Source organism: Triturus cristatus, chromosome 8 (assembly GCF_964204655.1).
Source record: "Triturus cristatus chromosome 8, aTriCri1.1, whole genome shotgun sequence".
Lineage (NCBI taxonomy): Eukaryota > Metazoa > Chordata > Amphibia > Caudata > Salamandridae > Triturus > Triturus cristatus.
In genome coordinates this window covers 553026683-553043185 of record NC_140591.1, presented here as the reverse complement: position 1 = coordinate 553043185, position 16503 = coordinate 553026683, and positions in this window count along the sequence as shown.

Sequence of the window (16503 nt, the reverse complement as noted above, 5' to 3'; positions counted from 1 at the left end):
TCGCAAGGAATTACAGATACGTCAGTATGACTGGTGTATCTGCCTGCTCAAAACTGATGCATTGCTGGAGTTGTGTCAGAAGCCTGATGCAACTCCAGCAATGCAGGGGGGAGGGCTATGAATATAGCACTGCGTCACCCTCACACCTGCTATGAGGCAGGATTAAGGTTTTAACGCAATGTCGCCCTAGAAGTGCCACACTGAAATCTTACCGATTTCAATGCACCACTTCTACAAGGCTTTGATGCGGGGGAATGCCCACCCTGCATACATTATACCTGACGCAGGTATAATGTGGCGCAGGGGTTTACGAAGTGACGCATCTACTTAGATGCGTCACTTCATAAATATGGTGCAACATGGTGCATTGTTTATGCCACTGCAACATCACAAAAAGTGACGCAACGGTGGCGGAAATGTGACACAAGGGCTCATAAATAAGCCCCTTAATGTTTACATTTTACATTGTATAGTTTTACTGCCTCTTAAAACACTTCAGCTTATCTCAACATTGTTGGTTTTAGCGAAAGTATTTGAATTTAAGATTTGGCAACCATTTGTGTGGCACTGTTGCTCACTGTTAGACCTGTCAGCCCTTTGGGTGGTCCCTCCTCATCATTATTTATTTTGTCCCACTTTTGCCTCAAACCCTGTTAGTATTTTTCCTTTTTGGGAACCACCAGACTTTTTCGTATTGATGCAGATTCAGGGAGCCATTTTATCTACCCCTGGAACTTCTGTCTGAGGGCCTGGAGCACAAAATGGTGGCCACCTGTGACATCATCAGAACCCACTGGAACCTACTAGAACCTTCTGCAACATTCTGGAACCCTGTGACAGTTGGAGGCGGTTTGGAATGTTGGGAAGCTAAGTCAGAGTTGACAGTTGGAGCTGGCAGTTGGCACCTGACTGGTGAAGAGAGAGCAGCAGAAACCTGAAGGAGGAAGGAGTGAGGCAGCAGGGGTGGAAACTTGTGCCTGGAGTGGGGTCCATAAACCCACCCTTGATACTAGTCCCTACTGACTGAGCCCAGCCTGGAGCCCTGTGTGGGAAAAAGCAAGAAAAACCATCTTAAGGACCTGGACAGCAGGAACAGGCCTTAGAAGTAAAGAAAAGCCAGAATCTGACCTGTTTATTGGTTTCCCTGGAGTCCGACGTCGAGAAGCCTGAGACCTGGAGCCCGAGGTGGAGAAGCGGCACTGACTGGAAAGCAGACGTCGTACCCGGAGCCGCCAGAGGTCGAGAGAGGGCGCCGACGGAGGTCGTGGAGAGTACCAGAGGTCGAGGAGGAAGACACCTGAGGCCAAGTGAGCGGCGTCGACGGGGGAGTGAAGTCCGCCCTCCGGAGTCGCCGGAGACCAAGGTGAAGCGTGCCGGAGGTCGGGAGTGGAGATCGCACTCCGGAGTCGCCGGAACCTGAAGAGAATCGTGCCGGAGGTCGGGAGTGGAGGTGGCACTCCGGAGCCGACGGAAGTCGACATCGAGCCAAGACAGCCCGACGTCATCGAACCGGAGGCCGACATCGAGCCGAGGCCGTCGACATCGAACCGGAGCTGCCCGAAGTCGTCATCGAGCCAAGACTGCCCGACGTCATCGAATCGGAGATCGACATCGAGCCGAGGCCGCCGACATCGAACCGGAGCCGCCTATCGACGTCGTCAAGAACTGACATTGCGCCGAGGCCGCCGACATCGAACCGGTGCCGTCTCACGGCGTCGACACGACTCCAGCGGCGTCGGAGCTTCATAAAAAGGGCAGTAAGTGGAATAGAGGGCGCCTAAGGCCCTGTGGAGCCCTGAGAGACTAACCTGGGGTGCTGGAACCAGCTTGATTGTGCCAGGGGTGAGCTGAGACTAATACAGAGGGGTTGTGTAGTGTGGGAGAGCCAGATCTCTAGATTCCCCCTTTACCTACCTCAGTTTAGGCCTCAGCCTTGTCCAAGCCAGGGAGTATACCCCTCAGGCCAACCAAATCTTTACAAGCTGGGATTGGGTCAAATCAGCCCATAGTATTTTAAATGTGATCTGATTTACAAGTGTCACTGTTGGCTTTTATTATTTATTGAGAGCACTGTATTTATTGTATTTATCCTATTTATGGCCTCACAGTATTTATTGTTTCACAATATTTATTGTCGTACAGTATTTATTGCCTCATAATATTTAATTGCCTGTAATGTAATGCACTTATATTTATGCCTTGATTATTTATGATCTACCTTATTTATTGAATCATTAAGACAGTATTTATTTGACGTACCCTTCCACAGAAAAAGCCTTGTGTACTGTGATTGTCTTATTATTTATTTAATCAGCAACTAAGAGAAAAGAAGATAAAGAGATACATTTTCAGTATAATTTTTAAGGTGTAGTGTCGTTTTTGGAACGGATGCACGCATGGTTATTGTGTGGGTATAACGTATGCTTAACACGGTGCCTGACCCCTGACCACTCGAGCCAAGCTACCACTGTGTATGTCTGGAAAGACCCCGTTACCACCACCCTTTCCGGTGTGGGAGTGGGGTTTTTCTAAGATAATTGGTGTTCAGCGGCGGGATTGAGCTGTGCCTACGTATACTCGACAATAACCGTGGGTAGTCCATAGGCCTACACCTGGAGTTTTCTCAAAGCAGCCTTCCTAATTGTGAGTTTTTGTTTTTTTCCAAATTTACTCTGGTGGTGGGAGGAGGTATTATATAAGGTACCCCCCTGCATAGCTTCTGTAAAAACCTGTCTTCTGTTCTGAGTGGGCAAAATGGAGTTTGTGCTAGAAGACCTGGAAACCTATACTGTGGCCCAACTCAGGGAGTTTTGTCAGCGGGAGTGGGTGTATTGTCCCCCAGGAGCAAAGAAGGGTGCACTCCAAACCAGCTTAAGGGCTTGGGGGGAGGCACGACGAGAAAGCAAGGCTGAGGAGGAGGACAGGGATAGAGAGCCCGACAGTGAGGGAGCTGGTCTGTACCAACCTGAGGTGGGGAACCTAGTAGCGGGGCCCGGAACCATTTCCAGGAAGGGCAGCAGTGCCTCTAGCGGTGGCTTGTCTGAAGTGGAGTTAACAGACCGGAGGGAGAAAAGACAGCTCACATGGGACTTAGCAAGGCTGGAGAAAGAGAAGGAGGAACAGAGGATGGCTCATGAGCTAAGGCTGAAAGAGATAGATCTTCAGATCCTAAGAGTCGGGGCACACACTGTTCCTAATGGTGGCAGCAAAGACCAAGAAAGAGAGTTCACTAGGGAACCCAAACCCTACCTGCCAAAGGACATAGTAGCTAGCTATGGAGTGGGCGACGATATTGCCAAGTGGCTAGCGGCCTATGAGGTCTCGTTAAGGGCCCATGGGGTTCCAGAGAAGTACTGGGGAGGGGGATTGTACAGGTACATGCCTCCAGCTGGTAGGGATGCTTTATTGGCCCTAGAGGAGGATGAGCAGACCCACTACCCCACCATGAAGGTGGCGCTCATAAGAAAGTTTGGACTAACACCCGAAAAGTACAGACAGAAGTTCCGGGGTAGTCACAAACTGGGCACACAGAATTGGGTGGACTTCCTGGACTATGCAAAGAAGGCACTAGAGGGTTGGATTCAGGGCAGTGAAGTGAGGAACTACGAGGGGTTGTTTGATTTAGTACTGAAGGAACACCTGCTCGAAAAATGTTTCCCTGAACTGCGTCAACACCTGGTGGATAGCAAGCTGACCAATCCCCGGAAGCTTGCTGAGGAGGCGGACATTTGGGCTAGTACCCGGGTGTCCACAAGGGGGACTGGAGGGGACACTCAAAAGGCCGGACAGGGCGCCCCCCAGAAGAAAGAGGGAGGGGAAAAAAAAAGGAGTTCTCCAAAGGCCCCCAAAATAACTTCCAAGGGAAGGGAACAGGATTCACCCCTAGGGCTAACCCACCCAGAAACCCTAATCCTGGCCAGAGTCAGCAGCCAAGGGTTGTCCATTGCTACGAGTGCGGTGGCGTTGGACACTACAAGGGAGATGCGAAGTGCCCGAAACGGCCACCCCCTCCCATTGGAGGAAAGACCCCCGGAGTAGCTAGTGCAGTGCTCGGGGAGGAGATGCCCTTAACTAAGGGAAGGGAGTGGGCGGGTGTCACTTTAGTGTCCCTGGGAGAACGGGAGATGGTTCCTAAGATCCAGGTGCCCGCAAATACCGCAAAGTATGGGCAGTGGGTCACCATCAACGGCCAAAGAGGGGAGGCTCTGAGAGACACAGGAGCCAGTATGACTATGGTGCGTAGCCAACTGGTGTCTCCTGAGCAGGTAATTCCCGATGTACTCCACCCAGCCGTGATGGCTGACGGCAGAACAGGCCACTATCCAGTGGCCGAGGTTCCCTTTGAATGGGAGGGGGTTGCAGGCTCACTTCGAGTTGCCGTAAGCCCTGCCGTGCCAGTCGATTGTCTACTGGGGAATGACATGGAGCACAATGCTTGGAAGGAGGTGGAATACCGGACTCATACTGAGATGCTGGGTACACCTGACTGGGCCTGTGTGAGCACAGGGTCCGCGACTACCCGGAGAGGGAGTTCGTTTCGGCTGGAGCCTGGAACAAAGGCCCAGCCAGCTGCCAGTCAAGGGAAGAACCGAGGACAGGAGGAGCCTGCCTCGGCGTCCACCCCCCGTAGGACGGATAGGCCACCGGAGGTGGTGGACCAGGAGTCTGCGGTGGGGGATGTCACCGAACTGGAGGACCTACCCATCCCGGCCGAGTGGCACGTGGAGGGAGGCCCGTCCAGGGAGGAATTCTGCCAGGGCCAGAGGGAGTGCCCTACCCTTGAGGGGCTGAGGCGTCAGGCCGCAGCCCAGGCAGCAGGGAACGTTGAAGGGAACTACAGTGTTTACTGGGAGGATGGCCTCCTCTACAGTGAACCCAAGGCACCCCTACATGGATCGTCACGAGCCTTGGTAGTCCCTCAACGTTATCGAGCCTTCCTTCTGGAGTTGGCTCACGAGATCCCCTTTGCAGGACACCTGGGGCAAGACAAGACCTTCGCCCGTCTTGTCCCACACTTTTATTGGCCTCAAATGAAAGTGTCGTCCGATACCTACTGCCGGACATGTGTGTCTTGCCAAGCCAGTGGGAAAACAGGGGTGAAGCTAAAAGCTCCCCTGGAACCACTTCCTGTCATTAGCACCCCCTTTGAAAGGGTGGGCATCGACATTGTGGGTCCGTTAGATCCACCTACTACAGCTGGTCACAGGTTTATCCTGGTTCTGGTGGATCATGCCACACGGTACCCAGAGGCAATACCTCTGAGGACCATAACAGCACCTGTTGTGGCTAGGGCCCTGATGGGAATCTTTACCCGAGTGGGTTTTCCCAAGGAAGTTGTGTCCGACAGGGGGACCAACTTCATGTCAGCGTACATGCGGGCCATGTGGAAGGAGTGTGGAGTGACCTACCGGTTCACAACTCCTTACCACCCCCAGACCAATGGTCTGGTGGAGAGGTTTAACAAAACCTTGAAAGGCATGATCAGAAGTCTGCCTGAAAGCCTGCGGAGGAAATGGGACGTCCTCCTACCCTGTCTACTCTTTTCTTACAGGGAAGTGCCACAGAAGGGAGAGGGCTTCAGCCCCTTCGAGCTTTTGTATGGGCACCCTGTACGTGGACCTCTCAACCTGGTGAGAGACGGATGGGAAAGAACTCGCAGAAAGCTTCCCCAGGACGTGGTGAGCTACATGCTGGCCTTCCGGAGCCAAATGGCTAAGTTGTGGAAGCAAGCTTCTGACAACTTGGAGGCCAGCCAAGCAGGAATGAAGGCGTGGTATGACCACAACGCTCACCCGGTGGAGTTGGAGCCTGGCCAGAAGGTGTGGGTGATCGAACCAGGAGAGCTTAGCGCCCTCCAGGATCGCTGGTCAGGACCCTTTGAGGTGTTGGAGAAGAAGGGTAAGGCTACCTACTTGGTGGATCTTAAAACCCCTCGTCAGCTCCTACGGGTGCTGCACGCCAACCGCCTCAAACCCCACCACGAGAGGCCCAAAGTCATCTTGATGATGGTGACTGACGGGGCAGAGGACGCGGAAAGCGAGCCTCTCCCAGATTTGTTTGCATCTCAAGAGAAGGATGGGTCGGTTAAGGGAGTGATTCTCTCCCCATCTCTAACTCCTGAACAGCAGGAGGACTGCCGCCAGGTCCTGGGGCAGTACTCTTCGTTGTTCTCCCTTGTTCCGGGTAGGACTCACCTGTGCGTCCATGATGTGGACACAGGAGACAGCCCACCTGTGAAGTCCAAGATCTACCGGATGTCAGACAAGGTGAAGGCCAGCATTAACAGTGAAGTCACTAAGATGCTGGAGCTAGGAGTGATCGAACCTTCTAGCAGCCCCTGGTCCAGTCCGGTGGTGTTAGTACCAAAAGCTGCACCACCGGGTGCCCAACCGGAACTGAGGTTCTGTGTGGACTACCGGGGACTGAATTCAGTAACCAAAACTGATGCTCATCCGATCCCTAGGGAGGATGAATTGATTGACCGGCTGGGAGCTGCCCAATATCTAAGTACCTTTGACCTTACTTCTGGGTACTGGCAGATCTCTTTGACTGATGGAGCAAGGGAAAGGTCAGCCTTCTCCACGCCCAATGGCCACTACCAGTTCTGTGTGATGCCCTTTGGGCTCAAGAACGCACCTGCCACGTTTCAGCGCCTGGTAAACCAGATCCTCACCGGAATGGAGAGTTTCTCTACTGCTTATCTGGATGACATAGCCGTCTTCAGTAACAGCTGGGAGGATCACTTGCGACACCTGCAAGCTGTTCTCCAGGCCCTGAAACAAGCTGGATTGACGATCAAGGCCAGCAAGTGCCAGATCGGGCAGGGGCCGGTAGTGTACCTTGGACACTTGGTGGGTAGGGGAGCGGTGCAACCCCTCCAGGCGAAGATCGAGGCCATCATGGCCTGGGAACCCCCCAAGACACAGACTGAGGTCCGAGCTTTTCTGGGCCTCACGGGATACTACCGCCGCTTTGTGAAGGGGTACGGTACCATCGTACCCCCCCTCACGAGCTCACGTCCAAGAAACAACCTCGACGGGTAGTCTGGACGGAGGCTTGTCAGCAGGCCTTTGTGAAGCTGAAGCAAGCCATGTGCGAGGCCCCGGTCTTAAGGGCCCCAGACTTTTCCAAGGAGTTCATTGTCCAGACAGATGCATCAGAACATGGCATTGGGGCAGTGTTATCGCAACTCAATGAAGAGGGTCTGGATCAACCCGTGGTCTTCCTATCCCGGAGACTACTTCCCAGGGAACAGAAGTGGAGTGCAATAGAGCGTGAAGCCTTTGCAGTGGTATGGGCTCTGAAGAAGTTGCGGCCATACCTGTTTGGCACGCACTTCCTAGTTCAGACCGACCACAGACCCCTTCGTTGGCTGATGCAGATGAAGGGGGAGAATCCCAAGTTGTTGAGGTGGTCTATTTCCCTACAGGGAATGGACTTTCAGGTGGAACATCGGCCTGGAGTGGAACACGCCAATGCAGACGGTCTCTCAAGGTATTTCCGCCTTAGTGATGAGAACTCCCAAGGGGTTGGGTAGCTCTCCCCACTTTCAGCTGGGGGGGACGCGTGTTAGACCTGTCAGCCCTTTGGGTGGTCCCTCCTCATCATTATTTATTTTGTCCCACTTTTGCCTCAAACCCTGTTAGTATTTTTCCTTTTTGGGAACCACCAGACTTTTTCGTATTGATGCAGATTCAGGGAGCCATTTTATCTACCCCTGGAACTTCTGTCTGAGGGCCTGGAGCACAAAATGGTGGCCACCTGTGACATCATCAGAACCCACTGGAACCTACTAGAACATTCTGCAACATTCTGGAACCCTGTGACAGTTGGAGGCAGTTTGGAATGTTGGGAAGCTAAGCCAGAGTTGACAGTTGGAGCTGGCAGTTGGCACCTGACTGGTGAAGAGAGAGCAGCAGAAACCTGAAGGAGGAAGGAGTGAGGCAGCAGGGGTGGAAACTTGTGGCTGGAGTGGGGTCCATAAACCCACCCTTGATACTAGTCCCTACTGACTGAGCCCAGCCTGGAGCCCTGTGTGGGAAAAAGCAAGAAAAACCATCTTAAGGACCTGGACAGCAGGAACAGGCCTTAGAAGTAAAGAAAAGCCAGAATCTGACCTGTTTATTGGTTTCCCTGGAGTCCGACGTCGAGAAGCCTGAGACCTGGAGCCCGAGGTGGAGAAGCGGCGCTGACTGGAAAGCAGACGTCGTACCCGGAGCCGCCAGAGGTCGAGAGAGGGCGCCGACGAAGGTCGTGGAGAGTACCAGAGGTCGAGGAGGAAGACCCCTGAGGTCAAGTGAGCGGCGTCGACGGGGGAGTGAAGTCCGCCCTCCGGAGTCGCCGGAGACCAAGGTGAAGCGTGCCGGAGGTCGGGAGTGGAGATCGCACTCTGGAGTCGCCGGAACCTGAAGAGAATCGTGCCGGAGGTCCGGAGTGGAGGTCGCACTCCGGAGCCGACGGAAGTCAACATCGAGCCAAGACAGCCCGACGTCATCGAACCGGAGGCCGACATCGAGCCGAGGCCGTCGACATCGAACCGGAGCTGCCCAAAGTCGTCATCGAGCCAAGACTGCCCGACGTCATCGAATCGGAGATCGACATCGAGCCGAGGCCGCCGACATCGAACCGGAGCCGCCTATCGACGTCGTCAAGAACTGACATTGCGCCGAGGCCGCCGACATCGAACCGGAGCCGCCTCACGGCGTCGACACGACTCCAGCGGCGTCGGAGCTTCATAAAAAGGGCAGTAAGTGGAATAGAGGGCGCCTAAGGCCCTGTGGAGCCCTGAGAGACTAACCTAGGGTGCTGGAACCAGCTTGATTGTGCCAGGGGTGAGCTGAGACTAATACAGAGGGGTTGTGTAGTGTGGGAGAGCCAGATCTCTAGATTCCCCCTTTACCTACCTCAGTTTAGGCCTCAGCCTTGTCCAAGCCAGGGAGTATACCCCTCAGGCCAACCAAATCTTTACAAGCTGGGATTGGGTCAAATCAGCCCATAGTATTTTAAATGTGATCTGATTTACAAGTGTCACTGTTGGCTTTTATTATTTATTGAGAGCACTGTATTTATTGTATTTATCCTATTTATGGCCTCACAGTATTTATTGTTTCACAATATTTATTGTCGTACAGTATTTATTGCCTCATAATATTTAATTGCCTGTAATGTAATGCACTTATATTTATGCCTTGATTATTTATGATCTACCTTATTTATTGAATCATTAAGACAGTATTTATTTGACGTACCCTTCCACAGAAAAAGCCTTGTGTACTGTGATTGTCTTATTATTTATTTAATCAGCAACTAAGAGAAAAGAAGATAAAGAGATACATTTTCAGTATAATTTTTAAGGTGTAGTGTCGTTTTTGAAACGGATGCACGCATGGTTATTGTGTGGGTATAACGTATGCTTAACACGGTGCCTTACCCCTGACCACTCGAGCCAAGCTACCACTGTGTATGTCTGGAAAGACCCCGTTACCACCACCCTTTCCGGTGTGGGAGTGGGGTTTTTCTAACACTCACCAAATATTAGGTTTGCAAGATTTCCTTTAATGGGGTCTTTCCAGACTTCCGAACTGAGCGAGATACCTCCTTCTCGAGTATACTCGAAGGTATTTTCCTCTTTTGTGTGACTTTCACATGGTCAAAGTTTAACATAACAGCAAGGTCCTAGAAATCCACTAGGTGGTCTGAAGATCCCATAACATCGCTCCTCGGGGGGCCACCTTATTCACGTCATCCCAACACTGTTTCACACGTACCACATTGTGAAGTCTTATTGAATCTGAAAGTGCTTATGCAAGTATTGGAGAATATATGAATATTAAATAAATGATAGCTGAAGGCAAGCTCAGGACAAGGTCCAGACTTGATTGACAAATGCCACAGTGTCACTGAGTCAGGTTCTGTGTTGTGGTTTCTACTTGTTTGAGTATGTGCCTGTACCTTCATAGCTTCAGGGATTCGCAGTAGACCTGCTTAAGACGCGTAATGTCACACTACATGATGACAAAGTACTGCACATATATGTGAAAGCAAGTAAAGATTGAAATCAGTGCATGCGCTTCACATTGTTTCCCGCTGGTTTCTTGATGTATTGTGTTTCCACTGGATACTACAATGAAGGTCAATGCAGAGTTCACACATTTCTGCTTCAGGTGCAGGACTTCACAGCGTCCATAAAAGGTTGCACATGGTCTGCTGCGCACTAGCTGCAAACACCTGCAAATGCCAGGAAAGTATCATGCATGCACCAGGCTAACACTGGGCAAGCACCATTCAACAGCGCCACTTAGACTACATCTACGCCTCTATCCGCTCGATTTCTCTACTCCAATAATAAATGAAGGCATTGCTTAACTTGAGCTCATCCCACCTTACTTCTTGTTCCATGCATGGCCTAGCTAGGACAGACAGGGAGCGGTCAGTTGCAAGCCGTACCATGTATTACATCAAAGAATGTGTGCCTCTAAAACAGCATGTAATGTGGATTACTATGTAGTTTTAGCAGATAAAAGAGCAACAGTAGAGATCATTTCCCATTCCTTTCTGGTGAACTTGCAGTCAGTCACAAGAAAACTGTAGTAATCACGAGCAGTCTAAGTGATTAAATGCAGGTTTATTCGTAAGAATACAAGTTCCCACAGACGGGTTAAACGTGCATGCAAGCACCAAAGAGCGGTGGCGTAAACTGCCACTCAGATTCCAACTGTCATCATAGAATGGGTCCTCGCATGCCAACGGGCAGCGCGAGGCAGAGAGCATCACAGTGTCGTCGAGTGGGAGGGTGTGCGCGAGGAGAACAATAGATATATCTCCTTTTCTAAAAGGGGGAAAGAGGAAAGACAAACAGACCAAGAAAGATAGCGAGAAGGAGAGAGCAAGAAAGACAGAGAGAGAGAGAGAGAGAGAGAGAGAGAGAGAGAGAGAGAGGAAGAGAGAAGCAAAAAAGAAGAACAAGGAGTCACCTGTACCTGGCCGGTAATCTGGTCACCCTGGAACTTCTCCTAGAGGGAGCCTGAGGGCACTTTGAAGCATCAACATCACATTTTTCGGATACAGAAGTACGTGACTAGACCACTTCAGAAGTTACACTTGGTCTCGCACCAACCTCATCATTCACTTTTACAATCTTATTTATGTTCCACCAGTTGCGCCCATTGACACGTACCGCACTGCCACATATTTTGTCAATGACGACTGGTTCGCTGTACTTGGACACCCCCTTTTTCACAAAGCCTTGTTTCTTTATTTTCACTTCATCACCTACAGCAAACCTCCGCTCAGAGACGTGTTTTCTTTGATCAAAATACATTTTTTGCTTCTTTTGCACATCAATGACCTTGTTTCTAATCCTTACATCTAGCTCTTGAGACGATACTTTTTTAAAAACCATTTAGACATCCACGCAGAAGTGAACTCCGTGTAGGGCTTCCTATCTCTGAGCAATTCAAACGGAGAGGCACCCGTGGATGAGTGGGGTGTGGTCCTGTAAAACCACAACATAGTTCTCACAGCAGCAGGTATGACTCTGTTATGGTGTATGGCCCACCTTATACAATCCCCAATGACTCTATTGAGTCCCTCCACCAGCCCATTAGTCTGGGTATGGTAAAGTGAGCTTTAGAGAAGAGAGATGGATGAATCTTTGAGGAAATCTACAACGTCAGATGAGACGAACTGGACACCATTTTCTGAGATAATAGTCTTGGGAAAACCCTCCTTCATGAAAATTTCTTTCATGAACTCGATAATCGCTTTAGAGTCAGCTTTGGGCGCAAATCTGACTTCGGAACATTTAGAATAATAGTCAACTAGGACGATAGCAAATTTGCTCTGATGAGGCAAGGTGTGGAATGGTCCTAGCACATCGATACCCAATTTCTCCCATGGGTTTTCTGGAAGGGGTATGGAAGTGAGGGGAGGATTGGCAATGTGGAGACTCTTATCTCTAGTTTGCACAAATGGCACACTCTAGTACTAGAGCATCAATGTCTCTGACCATTTAGGGCCACCAGAAGTACTCTCAAATTCTACATTTAGTGAGCGTGGCTCCCAGATGTCCCTCATGTGCCTTAGTTAACAGCGTTTTTCTAATGTTGTCCAGAGGGACTATTTTATCTAACCTGAAGACAATGCCATATTCTAGTGATAATTCATCACAGACTTTTACAAAAGGCTGAACATCAGTATCTACATTCTTCTCTTTTGGCCACCCTTGTATAATGTATAGCTGAACAGCTTTCAACATTTCATCAGAGTCCATGGCAGCATACCAGATGCTTTCAGTCACAGAGCACACATTTTGTAACTCTACCCTAGCAAACGTGATAGAGCATCCGATCGGACGTTCTTTCCCCCTGCGATGTGTATTACTTCGAAATTGAATTGGAGAACTTTGGATGCCAGATGGGCTATGCGTGGCGTGGTGTTGTGGTGGTTGGTATTCCCCAATATGGCTACTAAAGGCTTGTGGTCTGTTTTTAACGTAAATTTCCTGCCCCACAAGTAACACTTGAACTTTTCAATCCCCCACCAGCAAGCAAGTAGGTCCTTTTCTATTACTGAATAGTGTGATTCTGAGTCCCTCAGTACCCTTGAAGCGAAGCCAATAGTATGTTCCTGAGGCCCTATTTCCTGGGTCAGAACAGCTCCCAGGCTGTAACAGCTAGCATCCACTGTCAAGATGCACGGCACAGAGGGCTCAAAAGGTTTTAAGGCTTTGACTGTGCACAGTTGTTCTTTGACCCAGGAAAAAGCTTGTATACAATCATCATCCCACACAAATGCAGTTTGATGTTTTAATAAATTGGATATGGGATGTACTCTTGTGGCATAATCAGGAATGAACCGAGAATAAAATTCAGTCAAACCTAGCAGTAACTTCACACCAACTTTGTCCTTTGGAGCAGTGGTATCCACTATGGCTTGGACGAGACTAGGTTTAGGTGTTACCCCTATGCTGGAGATTGTATGACCCAGATATTCCACAGAATCTTTCGAGAACACACATTTGTCAAATTTTAGCACTACATCATGTTCTTCAAAAATAGACAGAATCCGCTTCAGGGTTTCATCATGTTCTTCCTGGTCAGCAGCATATATGAGGACATCATCTTGGAAGATTGCTACCTTTTTGATCCCTTTGAGTAGATTGACCATAAGCTGCTGAAAGACCGAAGCTGCCGAGGCCAGGCCAAACGGCATTCTACAAAATTAAAACATGCCAAATGGTGAATTAAATGCTGTGAGATGATGTGATTCCCTGTCTAGTTCTACCTGGTGGTATGCAGATGCCAGGTCAAGTTTTGGGAAAACTTTTGCTCCTCCTACTACACACAGCATTTCAGAGATGTTGGGTAAGGAGTGTGAGTTCACCCAAATGACTTTGTTCAGGCTGCGCAAGTCAATGCAGATCCTCAACTCATTGAATTTCTTTCATGCTACGACTAAGGGGTATGTCCAGTCTGAGGCTCGATCACTCCTCTCTTGTGCATAGACACAAGCTCTTTCTCTCAGTCCTCCCTTATGCTGAAAGGTACACTTCTGATTTTATGTTTCACTGGAGTTGCGTCATCTCTTACTTTTATTTTATGTTTGAACCCTTTGATTTTTCCCAATTCTCCTGAAAAGACTTTAGGATAATTGTTAAGCAATTCTTCAACATGTGTGGGGTCGCGAATGGCCAAAACCTGTTCTTTGGCACCTGGACATAGCATCATGTTAAACAGACCTTGGTGAAACCACCTAAGTATGTTTAATCCGTGTACAGCAACATCAATTTTGCATATATACACCTGTTCTTGAACTCCATGACATCTTCAAAATAGCCTAAGATGTCAATTTTACGTCTTTCATAGGACACTGGTGCGCGGTCTGGGGGAAGGAGATCCCTTTCACCCCAATTAGCTTTAAAGAGGGAATAAGTGATCATGCTGATTCGCGTGCCTGAATCCACTAGAAGGCGTACATTCTTTTCATCAACAGCTATATTGACATAGTGATGAACACAATCATTAGGGTCACCAGTTCTGATATCAAAGTCTTTCACAACGAGAACCATGTCCTTCAATTCTCCTAGAGGATCTTCGTTTTCACTGTCGCTGCAGTCTTTGACTCGACCACTCCACACTTTGTCTCTCTTTTGGCTCTGACATACTTTATCAAAGTGCCCCACTTTACCACAGGATCGACATACCACATTTTTTGCAGGGAATGGCCTACCATTTTTTGTATGTGCTGAGTTGCGACACCTGAAACAAATGTCAGTTCTTCTGAAGAAGCTGCTCTGTGGGGTATCTCTTCTTTTCTTGAAGTTAGAAAAGCACACAGAAGTAACTGTTTCATTATTTTTGTTTTCAAGTTCCCTCACGGAGACTTGTGAAGTTTTGATACTTTTTGCAAAACGAATGGACTCTTCAAGAGTGGGGTTATCTAGTGACAGGAGTTTCTGTCTGATTGTTCTGTCTGAGCATTGGCTTATAAACTGGTCACGGACCAAATGTTCACTGAAAATTTCAAAACCACAATCTGCGATCATTTTCATGAGTGCGGTGATGTATGTGTCAACATCTTCATTGCTCTTTTGTGCGCGTTTGAAACATTTGTGTCTCAGCACAACTATGCTAGGTTGTGCATCATATCTTTTTGCTAATTTTCTGACGGTGCTCAAATATTCATCAGGTTCCTCCCCTTCTACTGCTTCTGCCTCTGGTAGGTGCTTGAGTGCATCCCCTACCATCAAATCATAAAGAATTCAGAAGTAAAAACTTTTTTCTTTCTGTTCTGAACATGTGTGCCCCAATGGCCCCAAGATAATTCTCAAATGCGTCGAACCATTTGCGCCATTTTATGGGTGGTTCTCCTGGTGTGTCAAGAAAAGGTGGAGGAGCTTGGAGTGCCTGCATGTCGGAAAAAACAATTGGAAATGTGGGCAAAAAAAAGGTAGAAAAGACAATATAGAGAATATTTCTTAAGCAAAGTAAACTCTATAACATAATACACTTTAGCTTTGAGCCATAACACCAGGGCTGTTAATCCTAGTCTATATATGATAGGTCACAGTGTATATGTACTGACATGAGAAGGAGGTGGTGAGAAGCAACCAGGTAAAACTGCACCACTGATAATCTTTGTGTGAATGAGACAAAAACAAATGTGGAGGTGTGTGTGTCACCGACTCAACCAGTCCACGACTAAAGTTTCTTTTATGTGGAGCACCTTCCGTTATTTTGCTTTAAAAATGTCATTCGAGAAATGGGTGTGCGTGTCACCGATTACACCGATGCACGCATTATGTTTGCCTTGAGGCGAGATGTAGGTGTGTCCATACAGCATTGGACCAAAGTAAAGGCTGTTACAGGGCCGGTGTGCGTGTCTCTCAACGGTATAAATGCACGCTAAATGTGCCTGAGTGCTGTATTAAGGTGTGCGTGTCACCTGTGACTGGAACTCGCACAGGGTAGAACGCTGTACAAAGGATGTATTTAAATATAGAAAACAGTACCTTAAAGATGAAGCTTCGCTGAGAGCCTTTAAAAGTTTCACCTCACAACCTCAGTAACGCGTGTTCAGCTTCGAAGTACTGCATCAGTTTCAATCAATGTCCCAGAAGCCCTGTTCACACATTGAACACTGGCGGCGGTAGAGACCTTAGCTGAATGGGCTGATGAGAGAAACTCTGTTGTTTGTCTAGTGGGTGAAGCAGTAAAGATTTTGATTCAGTCTTGGCTGAGATTTCTTCAATCGCGATCGTCCACTTTCCTCACTTCAGGTTCTTTGGATCGTCTTTGGAGAAAACACTAGGATTATCTGCTGGCGACACGCTGACGAGGTAAGGGTAGTTCCTTAATTCCTTTCTTTAAGTAAGCAGATGTCCATATATATTCTTCCCTATGCTAAATCCTTATGTAAACATCGTTCGTGCAACTATTAAGCCACCCATTATAAAGTGCTTGGTACAGGGTGTGATAGTGTCCTGCGCAAGGGCGGACTTGAAATCAAAAACAGACCTGGGACACATGCTCCAAGCAGCCCTCTGCCTTCCTCCACTCTCTCTATTACCCCTTTCCATCCATCAATTTCCTTTCTCACTGCTCCCCCATCTCTCTCAGTCCCCCTTCTCTCCGATCATTCACTCTCTCATTCCCTCACAACCTCTCTCCTATGCAACACCCACTAAGCCCACCGGTAAATAACCTCGGGTTGCTGGAGAAAATGATAGAGGTGTTAACAATGGCCCCCTGCACTTGAAAAACTGTATTGTTGCGCTCTAGTCTTTCCTGAGCGCCGCGGGGCATGCTGGGTAGAGGCGCGAGTTCGCGCCAGTGAGCCGGAGCAGAGCGAGCGGGTGGACGCGTCCCGGCACTCAGAATAGTGTTAAATAAAGTGACCTCAAAAGTAACTGGAAGTGTCCTCTTTATTGCGAGCTGCACTCCTACAAAATGGCGACGAGGGTGGGATAGAAGCAGCGAGGAGCACAAGCAGCCGGACCAGGAC